Below are 18,344 nucleotides of genomic sequence, written 5' to 3'. Positions count from 1 at the left end.
GAATTCCACCCACAAATCCTCTTGACTCCATCCCAAACCTCCGTGAGTGTAGAACATGGGGTTTTGTCAGTCATCTGTCTGCATGGATGAATCAAGCAGCATGTTATTGAGCGCTCCGGCTAACCGATGAAGAGCAGCCGTCATTAAGGAGCATCAAAGTGCCAGAGCGTCTCTCCTGTGTCCTCCAACGGAGCTGAGTGGAGCTTCTGTCATCACCTGCATTCCATGGGTCTGTCTGGGAAAAGGCATGGAGATGACTCTGCAGATTGAGACCCTTACATTGTGCTAACAGTTGTTTGGCAGAATGCTACACTACACATTCCACTGGCCATCGGACGCGCTTTAGTTGTGTTCTCTTAAACCCTGTCCTGGACCACCCCCTAGAGTGTTTGCAATGATGGTTAGAATCCCACTAATAGCAAATGTGATAATGTGCTGTTGTTGTTTTCATCTTGTATTGCTTCAAGCTTAAAGGAACACTCCACTTTTTTTGAAAATAGGCTCATTTTCCAACTCCCCTAGAGTTAAACAGTTGAGTTTTACCATTTTCGAATCCATTCAGCCGATCTCCAAGTCTGGCGGTACCACTTTTAGCATAGCTTAGCATAGTTCATTGAATCTGATTTGAAAAATATTGAAACTCTTTGGTCATTTTTTAACGAGATGCTAACGGTCTAATCAGATTCAATGAACTATGCTAAGCTATGCTAAAAGTGGTACCGCCAGACCCGGAGATCGGCTGAATGGATTCGAAAACGGTAAAACTCAATTGTTAGGCTCATTTTCCAACTCCCCTAGAGTTAGAAAATGAGCCTATTTTCATAAAAAGTGGAGTGTTCCTTTAACGTCATATCAAAACTGACTCTGTTTACTTTAGTAATACATTCTCAGTATTTTGATAATGCACATTATTAATGCTTGTCTTCGTAATCCTACGGCATCACCAAGCCCACCACTCATATATTCCACTTTTTTTCACAATTTAATCATTTCTGATAGATAAATCCCAATTTGATATAAATATGCCCCATATATACATTTGAAGTGGATCAAAAAAGTTAATCAAAGTTGCCCTAAGAACTAAGCTGTTCTAAGAAGAAAGTTTTAGGACAACTTTGATGAAAGGTTTTGATCCACTTCAAATGCTGACTACTGATTTTATATATATATATATATATATATATATATATACACACACACATAATATAAATATATATATAAAACCAATGACTGTTTCATAATTTTGTTCTGGATATAATGAGGATGTTGAAATATATCCCACATGCTTTTCAGGTTGAAGCTCTCTGAACTCTTTGAACTATAGATAAATTCTCTGTACTTTGCAGAGTTATATTGATGGGTTTATTGGACAATATAGGGCTATATTTAGTAATGGAAATCCTTCTAAGACAAGACAGCAATAATAGAAATATTAAAATGGATAGTGACTGTCTGTCTAAGGACAAAAGACAGGCTGTAGTAAAGTTCAAGGAAATTATTAAACAGGTGCGGGTTAGACACAAGCTTTCATCACAGTTTTACTCACTTCCAAGAAAATGTATCATGTTTAAATGTTTTATAGAGAAGGCAATTTCATAATATTGGAGTAAAAGTTGTTTTGTAGTTCTCTTCACGCTTGAACAGTGTGAGGCGGTGCTCTTTGAATTAAACCCATTAAAGTAGCTAATGAAATTCTGTCATTATTTCATCTTCACGTAATTCTAAACCTGTATGTTATTTCTTAAAAGTAGACATTTTTTGAAGAATCTTTATGTAGCTCTTTCCATGCGTCACTTCATAGTGTGACCACATCTGTCAAGGCCAAAAAAGCACTATAAAAGTGGTCCATATGACTCACGTGATACATTTTAAGTCTTTTGAAGTCATATGGTAGCTTTGTGTGAGGAATAGACCAAAAGTTAAGCCGTTTTTTTAATTAAAAGCTTCCCCTCTGTCATCGCTTACAAATACTGTGCCTATATGATTCAGGTTGGGCATCAATAAATTTGTTCCTGTGTGTCTTATAACCAAAATGGCGTTTTCAGTGAATAACGACTTCACTTTCAGTCAGAAATTCAGAAGACTTGGTACCCTATAGCGCACACGTTTGATATGCCTAAGTAAAGAGCAAATAATTATTTTTAATTCATTTACAATAAACAATATATTTACATTTTTGGTGACCTATTCCAAGACAGCTTGCTTTGAAAGAGTTCTTCTACAGAAAACTTCAGTAGATCTGAAGAGTTGAGATGAGAGATATAACGCGCTCGGGGTTCAGAGAGAGACTGGTAAATACAGGGATCTGCCCTTTGAATCAAACTGGTCTCGTAAAGACACCACATGTCACTGAATTATACGTTCGCATGATTAGAAGCTTGGGCTGCATAAACATCCCGTGTCAAGATTTACATTTCTCCGCTTAAGCACATGCAGCTGTTTATAGACTCCTCCGCAGACATAAGAAGCTCCGGCTATACATAGAAGCAGAAACTCCTATCCTGAGGGGGCTCATTTGAATTAATGGATGAAGTGGCAAATTAAATGTCAATTACGGAAAACGCAGCTACCGATCAGATATGCTACGACTGAAAGAGCAGCCGCGATAGACATTAGTCAAAGTGACTGTTGACAGGAAACGCGACGGAGTCTGCGCAGTAGAAGACGTGGCTGGTGCGCGGCGCGCGCCGTCAGTTCCGCAAGTTTTTAAGGCCAAGTCTTCTGTTTTTTCCCCTCAAAAATATAATTTTCTGCTTACTGTTAGACGTGACCTCGAAATGGGCAGCATACTTCGTACCTATTCCACATATATCATCTGACAAGTAGAGAAAACAAGACATTAATCTTTCCCCTCGACTTTGACAAAGTCTTCAACAGGCACTTGAGTTCGCCTGACTGACACCACGTCTGCAAAGAGGGAAATTTGGAGGCATCTGATGGTGGGTTGTGTCTCCTGGCCTGCAGGTTTACACTTGAGAGGCAACCTTAAGTGCACATACCAAAGATAGACAAACCTAAACACTGCATTTGGGTACACGTCAAACAAAATGGGGAGAGTTCATGTGAGAGGCTTGTGTTATTTCATGGAAAGATACACAATTTACATGGAACCTTTACAAGTAGGTCCCATACCTCAGATGGACTTCTTAAAGGGATGATTGTCAAGTATTTCTGAGTTTAGAACTTTGTCCAAATCTATTTCTGCCCTTCCGGTCACCCTTGATGGTACAAAAACATGCCAGCGCTTTTGGGCTAGAGGACTTAAACACGAAAATCAAGCGAGTGGCATTCTCTTCTGAGATCTTAAATGGATAGTTCCTCCAAAAATTAAACTGTTCTGTCAGTATGTACTAATCCCATTTGTGATTTTCTTCAGGATGTCCAAGATGCTCTTTTCAGTGAAAGTGAATGGTGACTACAGCTCTTTTCAAGGCAAGTTTTACAGTAAATAACACACATATAGTGTATAAGTCATATTAACAGTTTTGTTTATGTAGCACATTGTACATTTTAAATTAGCTTTACATGAAATAGACAATATTAATCATAATTCCACTTAAACAAACAATTCCATTACCAGCTTCATATTGAAAACTGTGCCTTAATATATTTGTAATTTTGCTTTTATGATGCTTTTTGTTCGTTGTAGAACTTGACAGTCCCTAGTACTAATCCACATTCATTTTGTGGGAGAAAACAGCTCAAACATTTTTCTAAAATTCTTGTTTAGGTTTTTTAAACAAATTTTTACTATTTAAGCTGTCCCTTTAAAACTAGTCTCTACCTATTTTTTTTTTTTACAGCCTATGCTCTATACAGATAGAGCATGGCAAGTATTTGTAGAAAGGTTAAAAAAAGAGAGGGCCCAGTAAGGTGCATACAGCAGACTTTTTTCTTCCGTAAAATCAGCAACAACTTCTTTATTTATCTTTCTAAAACACAGCCGGAGACATGTGCGATATAATGGCAGAACGTTCACCGAATCTCCCATGAATCTGTCACTTTGAGCTCTATGCAGTATGGAGAGGAGTTGGAAGTGCTCAGAAGGGAGGTAAAGAGCAGACACGTCTTGGCATCCACACAGCAACATTAAAAGTGTGTGGTTTCACAATAATAATAATCTTGAGAGCAGCTGTGTAAACATTTAACTGAGCACGCCTCTTGTGGCACGGTACGGGATCCTCATGTTCAACTGTGTATTTTGCTAGATGCGATTGTGCGCTTATCAACACTTATCTAAATGCCTGCGCTTGTCTTTTCTGCATCTTAGCTGATATTGACATAACCCTGGCCCGTGATGTTTTCATAGCGACCAGCTCTTGGAATTTAACACTTTCATTTAATCCACCTTATGAAAGTGTGTGTATACTAATACAATACTAATGCTTTCCCATCACAGGAATAAATTAAATTTATTAAAATAATATAGTATTTTTTATTGTAAAATGACAAGATTATGTCCAGCACGTTATTCTGAATGTTCACAGAAAAACATAAATGAAGACAGAATCTGATTCAAGTAAGCAAGAATCAGTATGCAGCAAGTTTCCAACCCTCTCGGGTCATGTGACTTAATTGCCTGTTTGCTCTATTTATCTCTGTGAAAAACTGCTCTGGGTTCACAAAGTGTAGAGAATAATCAGCTGGATCAAACACTGCCTTAAATTACAGCAGAGAATCAAATAGCGGCTGATGTCTATTCATCCGCATGGGTAAACACTGTGCCTGTAATTCGCCTTTTCTCTTTCCCTAACTCTCTCTCTCTCTCTCTCTCTCTCTCTCTCTCTCTCTCTCTCTCTCTCGTCACACACTCCATTACCATGATGTGCCACTAACATTGTCGTAAACAAACCCCAGATGCTCAAGAATACACCTCTTTGATCCAGGTTCGAAGACCTCCCTGAATCTGCTGGTACCCCTTCCACCTGATGTTCAGAGACCACCTTACAGAGGAAACAGGAAGAGATCATGCTCAGAAAATACTTCAGTAAGTAACCTACTTTGAACTGAATTCTGTGCAGTATATGATGTACACTATTTAAAAATAGTCAGTGAATTAGTAGGCATGCAGCAAACAACTGTAAAACACTTGGAAATAGATAGATATGGCCATTTTGCATTTTTAATAACAAATTTGTAGTCCAAGCAAATAATAAGTTCAAACATAGATGTGAATATATACCAGTAATTAATTATTGCATATGTATATCTCATGGTTGTATGCTATTCTGAATGTAGCCACACATTCACAAAATACAGAGATAAAAAAAACCCTTATTAGAATATTCCAGGTTGTTTACAACTTAATGTCTATGGATAGCATTTGTGGCATGTAATAAGAAAGACATTTTCACTGTTCTTCAGTTGATTAGTCCCACATGTACGCTAATAAACTTATATATAGTTCAGTCATGAATCTCTAGATGGCGCAGGCTGAATGACATCATCTAACATGGATCAAGCTGATTGGACTCTGCTGATTCTGCAGCCAATGAGCTTGCTGCTGTACTTTTAAATAGTTTGTTTCTATGTTTGCAGTCTTGCAGCGCGAAACCCTCCACCTCCCCCTGCTCCACCTGTATAAATCTGCTATGGGTAATTCCATGTACGTTTTATGTGCATCAGCAGCATGTCTTTCATGTTCACAGCAGCATGTCGGTGGATGTATTAGCAGTAGCAAGTCTCTGTACTTGCTCTGCAGCAGCGTAGCAGATCTGTTCCGCAAAGACCAAATACATTAACATTGTCATATCCATCACCATGCCAAACTCTCCTAGAGATGTCATGACTGAACTCTTTGTTAAAGCATGCAAATAAGAATACTTTATCACAAAATAGTTGTATTTTTTTATGAATTATGTTCAAATAAGTGTCCCTTTAAGATGAGTACTTCTCTAGGTGGATGAATGTTTGGATATGCATTACTGATTTAATCCCTGTGCCTGGAGTTTGCTTCATGTAAACACATACTGGTTATTTTCAGAATAAATACTAGTATATGGCTTATTGCATACTTAGTATTGTATACTGTGTGCTATTTTTATTGGTGTAACTTGAGATAAATGATGCATAAAAATGTGACAGGTAACATTGATGAGAATTTGTATTGGATATGCATTGGATGTCCTGCATACTATGAGTATGCTATTCCAAACTACATCACATCCCTTTTATGTTCCTTCCTTACATCCTTGACCGGATACCAAGTGCAAGTACCCAGGTTTATTGTTTTTAGCTGATCATGACATGGGTTGAAAGATTGTTTATATCTTTGCACAGACAAGGTTGGGAACTGATTCTGTTACACTGGTCTCAAGAAAACACATGTTATGGTTATACTTTAAAAACACTGTGATAGTCGCATACTTGAAATGTTTATACACTGTGCTGCCCTCTTGCCTGCTGTTTTACTGTTTTTGTCTGTGGTGATCGTCAGCATGTCTCGAATGCTGCCCATAGACATTAAGTTGTAATAACGCACAATATTCCTTAAAAGCTAAAACCAGAGAAACATTTTATTGCTTAGAGATACATAAAGTTTGGGGTCAGTAAGATTTGAATGTTTTAGAAAGAAGTTTCTTCTGCTCACCAAGGCTGTATTTGTTTGATCAAAAATCCAGTAAAAACAGTAATATTGTGAGATATGATTTTAGTTTAAAATAACTGTTTGCTATTTTAATATATTTTATATTTTTCAGTGTCACATGATCCTTCAGAAATAATTCTAATATGCTGATTTGCTGTTCAAGAAACATATTATCAATGTCTTTACTGACTCTTTTGATCAATTTATTGCATCCTCTTTGAATATAAGTTTTAATTTCTTTAAAAAAAAAATTAAGTTCTCAGTTAAGCTTCAATATTCATAGTATAGCACAGATGATTTGGTTCTGGATGAATTTGCTGGGAAATATTTGAGTTTATCTTGAGTTTGAAACATTGAGTCATCTTCTGAAACTCTAGAGGAGACTTTTTAAGCACAAGTCCTGTCTAGGATAAACAATTGAGATTGAGCTCAGTACATGCATAATTTTAAAAGATAAGAAAAGATTTTTTAATTTTTTAATCTGCGCCTCATTTCTCTGCATTGTGACAACATTATTAATCAAACAAAAATCCCATGAAGCATTACAGACCAAACTCTACCAAACTCAAAATCTGGCTCAAAGTCAGTGTTCCCAACCTTATTTTAATATTCTGTATTGCAGGACTGCCTGCAGATCTGTTAACATGGATGCGAGCCATGCAGCGTTTTTAAAGACAGAAGAGAAACTCAATAAGAGGAGACAGAGGTCCTATTTAAAAGTAAATAAGACATGTAATTAATTCTCAGATCACACAGTTATCTCACATAGAGACCGTAATTCATCTTCGAATCATTTGGCTTTTTCCGTTCCCGTCGCTGAGAATGAGAAAAAGGCCCTCTTGCTTGGTTTGTGTATGGATCATTGAGAAAGACTGGGCCCCCCTTGTCATTATGTCAAATTCTACCTAAGAACGAAACATTCTATTTTCCTAACCTGGTTAAGTAATCATATTACCTCAGGCTCCATAAAGTGGAACAAACAGTAGCATAGAAGTTCAGCTCCTTTTTTACGTGCCTTGAGTGACAGATTGGCTTTCATCAAAGGGGCCAGAATCGAACTTATGGAGTCATTTCGCTTTGCTAAGAATACTAAATTGATCCTCACATGCGGAACATCTGGTGAAAAGCAATTTCCACCCAAGTGTTTTAGTATTTCCTCATAATTAATTTCACATGTACATGACAAGAGCTACTGGCCTCCCAGAACAGGCGCACAAAAGCTAGCTTTGTTTCCCTCCGTCAAAAAGTACGCTGTGGTTCCTCGTTAAAACGTGCTTGTTCTTTTGACGCTCAAATTGATGATGAAAGGTCTGCTCAGGAGAGATGCAAGTCATATCTTCTGCTCCAGAAAGCTTGCTGTGTTGGCCACCGGTATGGGATGCAAAGTTTAGGAACTAAAGATAAGTGAGTGAACTTTGCTTTGAAATGTCTAACACCTTGTGGAAAGACTAAGATGACTAGATTAGTACGCCCATGTACATTAAGTTGTAAATAACTGACAATATTCCTTAAAAGCTACATTTTATTGCTTTTTATTGCTTTATTTTATTGACATTTTATTGCTTCAAAAGTCTGGAGTCGGTTTTTGAAAGTAGTCTCGTATGCTCACCAAGACTGCATTTATTTGATCAAAAATACTGTAAAAACAGTAAAATTATAAAAAATTATTACAATTTAAAATATCTGTTTTTTTTTTTAATTAATTTTAAAATGTAATTTATTCTTGTGATGCAAAGCTGAATTTTCAGCATCATTGCTCCAGTCTTCAGTGTCACATCCTTCAGAAATATGCTTGCTGCTCAAGAAATATTTCTGATTATTAGCACTGCTGAAAACACTCAAGGGAGCAAGGATGGTGAATTGTGCTATTGCAGTGTTTACTCATTCTTTTGTGTTTTTATTTTTCAGAGCATCTTCATTGACCCTCACGATTTTCCAACAATGCTCTTGAGCTGAGAATAGAGGCCTACGACATGAGACATAACAGCACCTGCTCTTACTTGTCTCCAAACAGTGAGGTGTCTCCAGATAAAAGTCAGTCACCATCAGATTAATCACTAAAGCCACCAGGGAAGATGCTGTCCGATCAAACGCGTCTGTTTGTGTAGCGTGTCTGGGACCACCTGCATGTGCGTATGTACTGTAATGCTTTCTTGGCAAAACCATTTGTAAGCATATTGTTTTTTTCCCCCAAGCGGACTTCCCCCTCTTTTGAGGTCGTTGTTTCATGCGCAGTCGTTCTTTCAGATGTCTCATGTTGCCAAAGTGAGATGTGAATGGGTTGAAGTTGCCATACACAAGTGAACAAGAATGGAAAATATGTTCCTGTTCCGATACCGAGCCCAGATAAAAGCAGGTGTTTCAGGTGTTTTGGATAACTGCTGTATTTAAAGCGGTGGAACATCCTGTTTGCCAAGCACACTCTGAAAGGCCAAGCGTTCTTCTGGTGTTCCTCTCAAAAATCAAAGTGTCTCATTCCTCTTTATCTTCATCTTTTTTATCAGACAGCTGTTTTTCTAACTTTTCAACTTCATTCTTAAGGATTAGTTCATCCAAAAATGAACATATTCTGTTCATGCACTTCTTTCGTCTGTGGAACATAAAAAGGACAAGTTTTTAATATGTTGGTCAATTTTCCATGCGATTATAGTGAATGGAGACTGACATTTTTGAAATGTAACAATCCAAAAGCACCATAAAAGAATCGTAAAAGTAATCCGTAAGTGACTTTTGCGCTGTATTCCAAGTCTTCTGCAGCCATACAATGCCTTTGTATGATGAACAGACTAAAACTGTGTCATTACTCACTCATAATCTTGTCCCCATTGGGTCATTAACCACTGTGAATAGACTGAATCAGTGAGGTGAACTTGAGAACTGAATCTGTCTGATTTGTGCATTTTTGTTTCAAGTGCCGTACCGATACTAAATGTGACGTGTAAACACTGCAGATCACTGATTGTTCAGAGAGAATCGTCACTACCAAACCCACTAGATTTAAATAGTCAGTAACAGCCACCGCAGTATCATTTGTGCGTGAAACAGCTTGCTTTAAATGACCGTCGCACGCAACTTGAAAAAAGAAATGGCTGTATCGTGGTCAGTAAACGAGGTGCAGACTCGCTGGTAGCCTAGGAGCGGATCCACGGCAGTAGAGGCGGCGCAACTATACGATCAGCCTATAATCCCACCCACTTGGAAGCGGTACTAAACCGCAGTGGAAAAGCAAACCAAAAGTAAAGCGAGCCGAGCCGAGTCGAGTAGTACCACGCAGTCGAAAAGCGTTTTGGACTGAATTATGAACTCTCCAAGTAGATGTTTTTTCTTCTCTTTTTAAGTGCCTAATTATATGTAAACAATTATGCCAAATGTACTTCGAAATTTAAAGGCACAATATGTAAACTTCGCCGCTAGAGGTCGCTTATTCAAAACAAAGGCGTAGCTTGATGATGCCTTGATTTTGCGGAATCATGGGAGGTGTTGTTTTCACGTCTACAGCCGGTGGAAAAGAATGCGATGGGACTCATAAAAAAATCATATTCATGGATGAGCTAATGTATTAAAGATTTATTAACATTACTTTAGTATGAAGCAGGGTGTGGCTGAAAGCCGTTGGAGCGGAACGAGGCTGCTGGAGCGATTGCTTATGAGAAACGAGCGCGACACACATCTTGAGAGCTTTTATTATGCCATAAATGACCGCTTCCGCTTCTTCCGGTCATGCGTATGTGGGGTAAAACGTGGTACTCGAGGTAAATCAAGAAAACGAGATTTAAACAATAAGACTTACTGTGTTGAGCTATATAACATGATTCATTTTTTTGTTGATGAATGTATCCAAACAGTTGCTCACCTGTCTAATAAAACACTTAATATATTAAAGCGTCTTTGGTGTTTCCATGGTTTGTACAAAATAAAACCGTAAATCAAGGGTAACGCGGGTATGATGTCATTGATTGGCGACGCACGGACATGGTCCGTGTCCTGCTTAAAATTGCTTATTTCTCTGGATTTAAACATTCTTGGAAACATCTGGGATAATGTAAGTACACAAGTCAACAAAATATATAACACTGTTCTAGTGGTTTTTGGACATTTTAATCCAAAAATCGTACATATTGTGCCTTTAAATAATTTTGAAAGAATAATGACTTAATTTTCAGTCTGTTTTTCATAAACTATCATGTGAATATAGCACACAAGTCTTACGGACCATTTTATGGTGCATTTTTTCCATCATTTTGGCACGCTGGTCCTCATTCACTTCTATTGTATTGAAAAAAGTGGCAAGCGATCCTTCAAAAACTGACCTTTCATATTCCACAGAAGAAAAAAGTCACAAATTTGGAACAAATCATGCCAGAATTTTAATTTTCAGGTCAACTATCCCTTTAAGCAGAAAGCATGACATATTCCAATTCCAAACATGCCTGTTTTGAAAAACCATAACAAGAACTTGAGATGTTGCTTCACCATCGTAATCCTCTTTATTTCCTTTCTTACGCAGCCAACTTTTCCCTTTGTTGCCAGACTAATCTAGTGCTAATAGTCTAGTTAGTCTGTTTCACTTCCACATTTTTAATCCCCGAACGGCAAGTCTGCTTCCATTGTTAAGGGCAGCAGAAATTGCATTGATCCCTTAACCCCGCTAACCCTGCCGATGACCCCCGGAAGGGATAGCGTGACTCTTAGGTGATGAGTGGAGCGGTAGGAAGAAAAGGAGCCTTACAGTCATGGGGGAATCTCGTCCCCGAGAGGTCAAAGTCATGAGGGACCACTATTATCCAGATGAACTCTGTTGTTTGTGACTTCAAAAGCATTTAAATACAACAGTAGACTCTCTCAGAGAACCTTTTGTGACCCGGGCCCTTTGTGCCGAGGTCTGGAGGGTGACTGGTTTCACTCAGAGCCGTGACAGGTCTGGTGCTCAGAGACGTTTATGCGTCTAATGTTACCCGAGCAGCTCCGGTATTAGGGCCTGATGACGAGCGAGAAAAACAGCGAGGCCGCTTCATTTACCTCTAACAAAAACACAAATAAGAATGAGCGGAGGGACACAACGGTTAAACAGTCTTCAATCTGGACTCCTGTTATTGGAAAATAATAGCTTTGTGAAAAGGAAGTAATCTAGAGCGCCTTTAATCAATTTCTGCTAGATGAGCGATCTGGGATGAAAGCTCTGGGATGGGGTCGCCAGCTCCAGACATTGTGGGCTGGTTGGTATATAGGAAGGATGGGCTTTAATTTGTCTTTTCAGGGTGTCCAGGCATCTTTAAAGGCTTAATTGTTACCATAGACAGCCTTGATGCCATGTGTTTGCGGAAATGGTTTCAAGGCCTGCTGTGGTAAAATCACTGACCACTGACTAAACGGTGAGCGCTGTATAGGTTAAAAGCCCATTCCAGTGCCATTACACAAATATTTCATCAGGTTCCGGTTTCTGTGTAACATTACCCATGCAAGCTGAATGTGGCAGAGGAATAAAGCATCTGTAAAATTGTGGATCAATGTGATTAATTGCTAACTTAAACTTTAAACATTAGCTTTGCTGCTTGGTGGTGCAGTGAAAATTCATTTTTCTTTCTTCATTCAGTAATGCAACAATAAATCGCACAACAAAAACGCATCTGATGCCTTATACCGCGAGGATGATCATCTAATCGCTCAATCCTCTCTTGTTGCATCCACAACTAACGAAAGTCTAAGAAGTCACTTTGTGCGCGATCCCGCAAGGTCCAGGGTCAGATAAACACACACTGTTTGGCGAGACATCATTTCTTTCTTGTGGTTATGATGTAAACTCCCATTGTGGGATTTGCACTGAGAGGGGAAACTCAGCCTGGGTTTTGTTCAGAACGCAAAAGAGTGGTAATCCCTGCACCTGAGGCCATTTTCAGGGAGGTTCCTGTAAGCCGAGAGCGATCCCAGAACATCTCAGATGAGCTGCTACAATACAGACCTGCCATCTTGAGATCCATTACCAGAGCCGGCTCTGAAAGGAATGTCAAGAATTCCGATGCTCTTTCACTTGAAGAAAAAAGGAAAAGCTGATAAGTCTATTGTTGCTTAAGTTTTATTTGCAACTCCAGTGGCGGGAACTGCATATGTCTGCAGGCGTTTCTGATGACCTCCATAAAGTGACGTGATATTTCAGGTCAAAGCAATGCTTTGTAGTGAATATTTCAACATTTTAAATAAAAAGCAGGTATCTATTATAGCTGTAACTGAGATTGTCTACAAATGTTTCTGACAAACTTCAAAAGTAAAAACCTGATAATTTCTTATGTTTTTGGTGTGTTTTCCACTGCCAGAATCTATAAACATCTACAAACATTTCTGACAAAAACTATGAAGCAATGTGGAAAGTCACCATAATTGAGAAGCAATCATTAGCAAATGCTTTAGTCCAAATTTCAAGTAAGAAGCTGATAATTCTATTATTATGTACTTTTTTTATATATACTCCAGTGGCAACATTTGCATAAGTTTCTGACAAACTGCATAAAGCAATGCCAGAATTTATGATTATTGAGATGCTTTTCAAAAAGTAATTCAACATATATTTTAATGAAAAAGCTGATGATTCCTAATTTCTGCACTTACAGTTGTGGAAACTGCAAATGTCTGCAAACCTCCATGCAGCTCCAAAATGCGATGTGATAATTCAATGGAATTGAGAAAAAAAAAATTACCAAATGAATTGTAATGAGTATTTCAAGTAAAAACCTGTCATGAAATCTGATTTTTTGTTCCCACTGTCAGGACCTCCTAAACTGTACAAATGGCAATGACGAAGACCATGATGCAACACAGTAAGTCACCATAACTGAGAAGCAATCTTAAGCAAATGATTTTTTTTTTTTAAATATATGTGACCCTGGACCACAAAACCAGTCATAAGTAGCACAGGTATATTTCTAGCAATAGCCAACAATACATTGTATGGGTCAAATTTATCGATTTTTCTTTTATGCCAAAAATCATTAGGATATTAAATAAAGATCATGTTCCATGAAGATATTTTGTAAATTTCCTACCTTAAATATATGTATATATGTATCAAAAATGTATTTTTGTGAGTGGATATGCATTGCTAAGGACTTCATTTGGACAAATTTAAAGGCGATATGATTTTCTCAATATTTAGATTTTTTTTCACCCTCAGATTCAAAATTTTCAAATAGTTGTATCTCGGCCAAATATTGTCCTATCCTAACAAACCATACATCATTGATTTCAAATGATGTATAAATCTCAATTTTAAAAAAAATTGACCCTTATGACTGGTTTTGTGGTCCAGGGTCACATATTTCAAGTAAAAAGCTGATAATTCTATTATTATGCACATTTTTTTATATTTCAGATTCAGTAAGTGCAGGTTTTATATAGGTTTCTGAAGAAATGCATAGTGCAAAAGGGTCATTGAGAAGCAATTGTTAGCAATTTGCTTTTCAATGAGTAATTCAACATATATTTGAATGAAAAAGCTGATAATTCCTAATTTAAAAAAAACTGCAACTCCAAAATGCAACAATAATTCAGTGTAATTGATAAAAAATCATTTGTAGTGTTTATTTCAACATATTTGAAGTGAAAAGCTGAGCATTATTAACATTTTATTTGCGATTCCAGTGGCAGTAACTGTGTCTATAAATGTTTCTGACAAACCGCATTCAAATGTAATTGAGAAGCAATCATTAGCAAATGCTTTGTAGTGTATATTTCAGCATAAGGAAGGGGGAAGATAAAATCATTTCCTCTCCGCCTGCCAAAGATAACATCACATCAACGGAATATACCGTATCCATATTTCTTCTTAAAAGAACAGTGGAAGGATACGTGAATAATGAAGTGAAATTGCGCCAAGAGGTGCTAAATCGTTTGTGATCGGTTCAACTAGAGGACACCTGTGAGTTTTGTTCCTCGCGAGCGCACTTCAAAGTTCTCCAGGCGGGCTTTAGGCAGGCTAAATGTGTCTACCTGATGGACGTGCATTCAAGGAACAGATGAAAACAGTAGCTTCTCTGTGTATTTGAGCAGCATGTCATGATGATCCCTAATGCGACAGTAATTGCTCCTTGATGCCTTGCTTGCCAGCACAGAGCAGGACCTTTCTCCCATGAGTCAGAGAGAAAAGACTCAGAAATTGGAATGTCAACGGGATAATCCTCATGTTGCTGCTGATGGATCCTCTTGACCTTTGACTGCCAAATATAAGGTAGAGTGAATATTTTACAAACAGCTTATGTTAACGATGCTCGCCTTAAATGAGAAATGAAACCTTTTAACATGTTTCAGGCGGCGCGTAAACACAAAGGAGGTGTTGCTGGAGGCGTTCGGCTCTTTTGAAGATGACCGCAGATGAGTTCGGCATGCCATCCAACAAAAAAATGGTGGGAGTCTTGCTATAGGGCGGCCTGAAGCATGTGGAGAACACTTGAATATATATATATTATTATACAAGTATTTAATCTCAAAACAGTGTGGGACGTGGATCTTTCAATGGTCTGAATTCCTTCTCCATGTGCGAGAAATCTGCCCTCCGCAACCTGCAGTTCAAAACTCTCAACTGTAACAAATGTCTGTGGATTAGTAGGCTGTAACCATGGCTATAGGAACAGGAAGGAACCGACTCCAAAAGCACTAGAAACGTCTAAACTAACATGGGCACGGCAGAAGTTCAACTGACACTCGATAAAGTGTGCGAAACATTCAAATATTTACTTTTATTCCTAGCTCGGAAACAGATTTACCATAGAAGCTTAAATTACAATCCATAAATCTTATTTCCTGTCACTTCTTGCCTCAAGCATTGCATCTAACTTAAACAGTTTACTGTTGTTTTCGAAATGTCAAAAGTCAAGTATCAGGAAAATATTGACAGTAAGCTATTCACTTTCCAAATTGCAACCGAAAGTTTTACCTCCAAATAAAACAACCAGACACATAATTGCCAAGGCAAGCAAGTGACAGCAAGTTTTGCATGCAAGCAATAAAACTTTCTACAAAATGTGTAGTTTTTAAAGTATGTACTAAGAAATGTGAATAAAAATGGTTTGGATCAGGATATTAAGGCGGCATCTAATGGGTAATCGTTATTAATCAGACAAAAAATTTAAATGTTGTTATATATTTCAAAAATATTAAAATAAATGTTTACTTCAAATGTTTTATAAAATTTTGTTGTTTATGTTTATTAAATGTTATATTTTATTAGTTTTTTGGTAACACTTTACAATAATGTCTCATTTGTTTACATTAGTTAATGCTTTAGATAACATAAACTAACAATGAACAATTTATTTATTTGATAATATTAGTTAAAGGGGTCATATAATGCCACTTTTACAAGATGTAAAATAAGTCTCTGATGTCCCCCGAGTGTGTATGTGAAGTTTTAGCTCAAAATACCCCACAGATCTTTTTTACAGCATGTTGAAATTTGTCACTTTTTGATGGTGAGCAAAAACGGTCCTTTGTGTGTGTCCCTTTAAATGCAAATGAGCTGCTGCTCTCAAGAAGAGGGTGGAGTTTCAAGAGCTCATGTTAGCAGCTACGATTACCTCATGCAGACTCACTGAAAATGTCAGAAACTGTTCAGCCTTTTATGTTCAAACCAGAGTCTGACAATGAGACTCAAGAGACTCAAGAAGAAGTGACAACATGTAGAATGCAACAGGACGTTTCTGAATGGTTAGTTGATGAATTTATGTAGCTGATGTGGAGTTAACTATCTTAAAGTCATTGATTAGCATATTCTGTCATGATAATCTATAAATTGCTCGTGTGGGAACTGTTTTAAAATGCCTACAGAGCCAGAGAATATATGCTGCATGAAGATACAACAGGTATAATGGTTATAACTTATGTTGTCATCTTGCTTTTATGACATGCTATTGCATTACTGACCCTCGTTTGTGAAGCAGTCTCACGTAAATGACAGCATGGTAACAACACTCTACTACAACAACTCTTCCTCTTCTCTAAAGCAGCTCAACATGGCCTCACCCCCTTTTTTTGCGTGTTCTCGGGGACAGGGTTTATGTAAATTTTAGGGTTAGTGATGTCACTAAGCCGGGAAGAAGCTCGTTGTAGTCCCTACCAGCCATTTGTTGTAGTCCTTAAAAAGCGATTTCTGTAAAAGAAAATATCTCCCTTTGCACTGAACTTTGAACATCGTAACTTTGCAGATTGTTTAACTCTAACAGCAACATTACACTGACTAAAGTTAAAAAAGTGAAATCATATTAATAAATGCTTTAGAAGTATTTTTTATTGTTATAATGTAGTTAACTAATGTTAACAAATGAAACCTTTTTAAATATGTTGCAGGCGTACAAGATATTCTACCAAAAAAAAAAAAAAAAAACTATTTACCACATTTCTTGAGTATCTCAGTGCTGAGAGGAGCCCTCCAAAATGATCTATATTTCAGCATGCATGGAGGGCTCTGGAAATCCATGCCAAAAAATGTCAGGGGCTTGTCATCAATTCTTCTGATTTGTCATCAGCCTTATCAGATTTTGCAGTGCATCTCCTTCCTGAGTGTGAATGGAAAAATGGAATTCATTCATTCAGCGTTGGAAACTGTATGGCCGCTTCGCTTCTGTGTGTCTTTGACTCTGGATAAACAAAAATGGATTTTGAAAAATGCCAGATCTCTTCCAGATGGTTTCACACAACACCTCGCTTTGCCATTTGAGCCCTGTGTCTAAGAACGCGACTCAATGTGGCACTCAGTGCGTGGCGTCCCTTGAGACCTGTACAATAACAAATCATTTTTCACAACGATCTTTTGTTTAACACTTACTTGCTACTGAGATATATGTGAACTACAACAAACAATTACAAACCATCTGAACATTAACTCATTTGTCATGATGTTTAAACAAATCTGATGGCTTATTTACTGGGCTACTATGAGTAGTTAACCAAAAAAATGACATTATGTCATTTTTGGTTTGTTTGTTTGTTTGTGTTTGGCGTTCCAAATCCTATCTTTCATCCGTGGAATGTACTGTTTGTTTTTTTCTATAAAATTAGGGTCACCCTTTAGATTAGGCTCCAATTCTCACTATTAAAGGGTTAGTTCACCCAAAAATGAAAATTCTGTCATTAATTACTCAACTACTGTAAGACCTTCGTTCATCTTCAGAACACAAATTAAGATATTTTTGATGAAATCCAATGGCTTAGTGAGGCCTGCACAGCCAGCAATGACATTTCCTCTCAAGATCCATTAATGTACTAAAAACATATTTAAATCAGTTCATGTGAGTACAGTGGTTCAATATTAATATTATAAAGCGACGAGAATATTTTTGGTGCGCCAAAAAAAACAAAATAATGACTTATATAGTGATGGCCGATTTCAAAACACTGCTTCAGGAAGCTTCGGAGCATAATGAATCAGCGTGTCGAATCAACGGTTCGAATCAGCGGTTCGGAGTGCCAAGGTCACGTGATTTCAGCAGTTTGGCGGTTTGACACGTGATCCGAATCATGATTCGACACGCTGATTCATTACGCTCCGAAGCTTCCTGAAGCAGTGTTTTGAAATCGGCCATCACTATAATAAGTCGTTATTTTGTTTTTTTGGCGCACCAAAAATATTCTCGTCACTTTATAATATTAATATTGAACCACTGTACTCACATGAACTGATCTAAATATGTTTTTAGTACATTAATGGATCTTGAGAGAGGAAATGTCATTGCTGGCTATGGACGCCTCACTGAGCCATCGGATTTCAACAAAA

The 18,344-nt window shown here is 37.6% G+C and overlaps 1 long non-coding RNA gene across 1 annotated transcript; it reads left to right on the top strand.

Annotated features, from left to right (window-relative positions):
• Window positions 1-4,852: 4,852 nt before the first annotated feature.
• LOC127502987 (uncharacterized) lies at window positions 4,853-17,660 on the top strand. Its single transcript, XR_007926978.1, has 4 exons — window positions 4,853-4,987; window positions 8,495-13,398; window positions 14,684-14,804; window positions 14,885-17,660. It is a non-coding gene; the product is annotated as an uncharacterized LOC127502987 (long non-coding RNA).
• Window positions 17,661-18,344: the final 684 nt, after the last annotated feature.

This window comes from Ctenopharyngodon idella, chromosome 20 (genome assembly GCF_019924925.1).
Source record: "Ctenopharyngodon idella isolate HZGC_01 chromosome 20, HZGC01, whole genome shotgun sequence".
NCBI lineage: Eukaryota > Metazoa > Chordata > Actinopteri > Cypriniformes > Xenocyprididae > Ctenopharyngodon > Ctenopharyngodon idella.
This window is presented reverse-complemented; position numbering and strand designations above follow the sequence as displayed.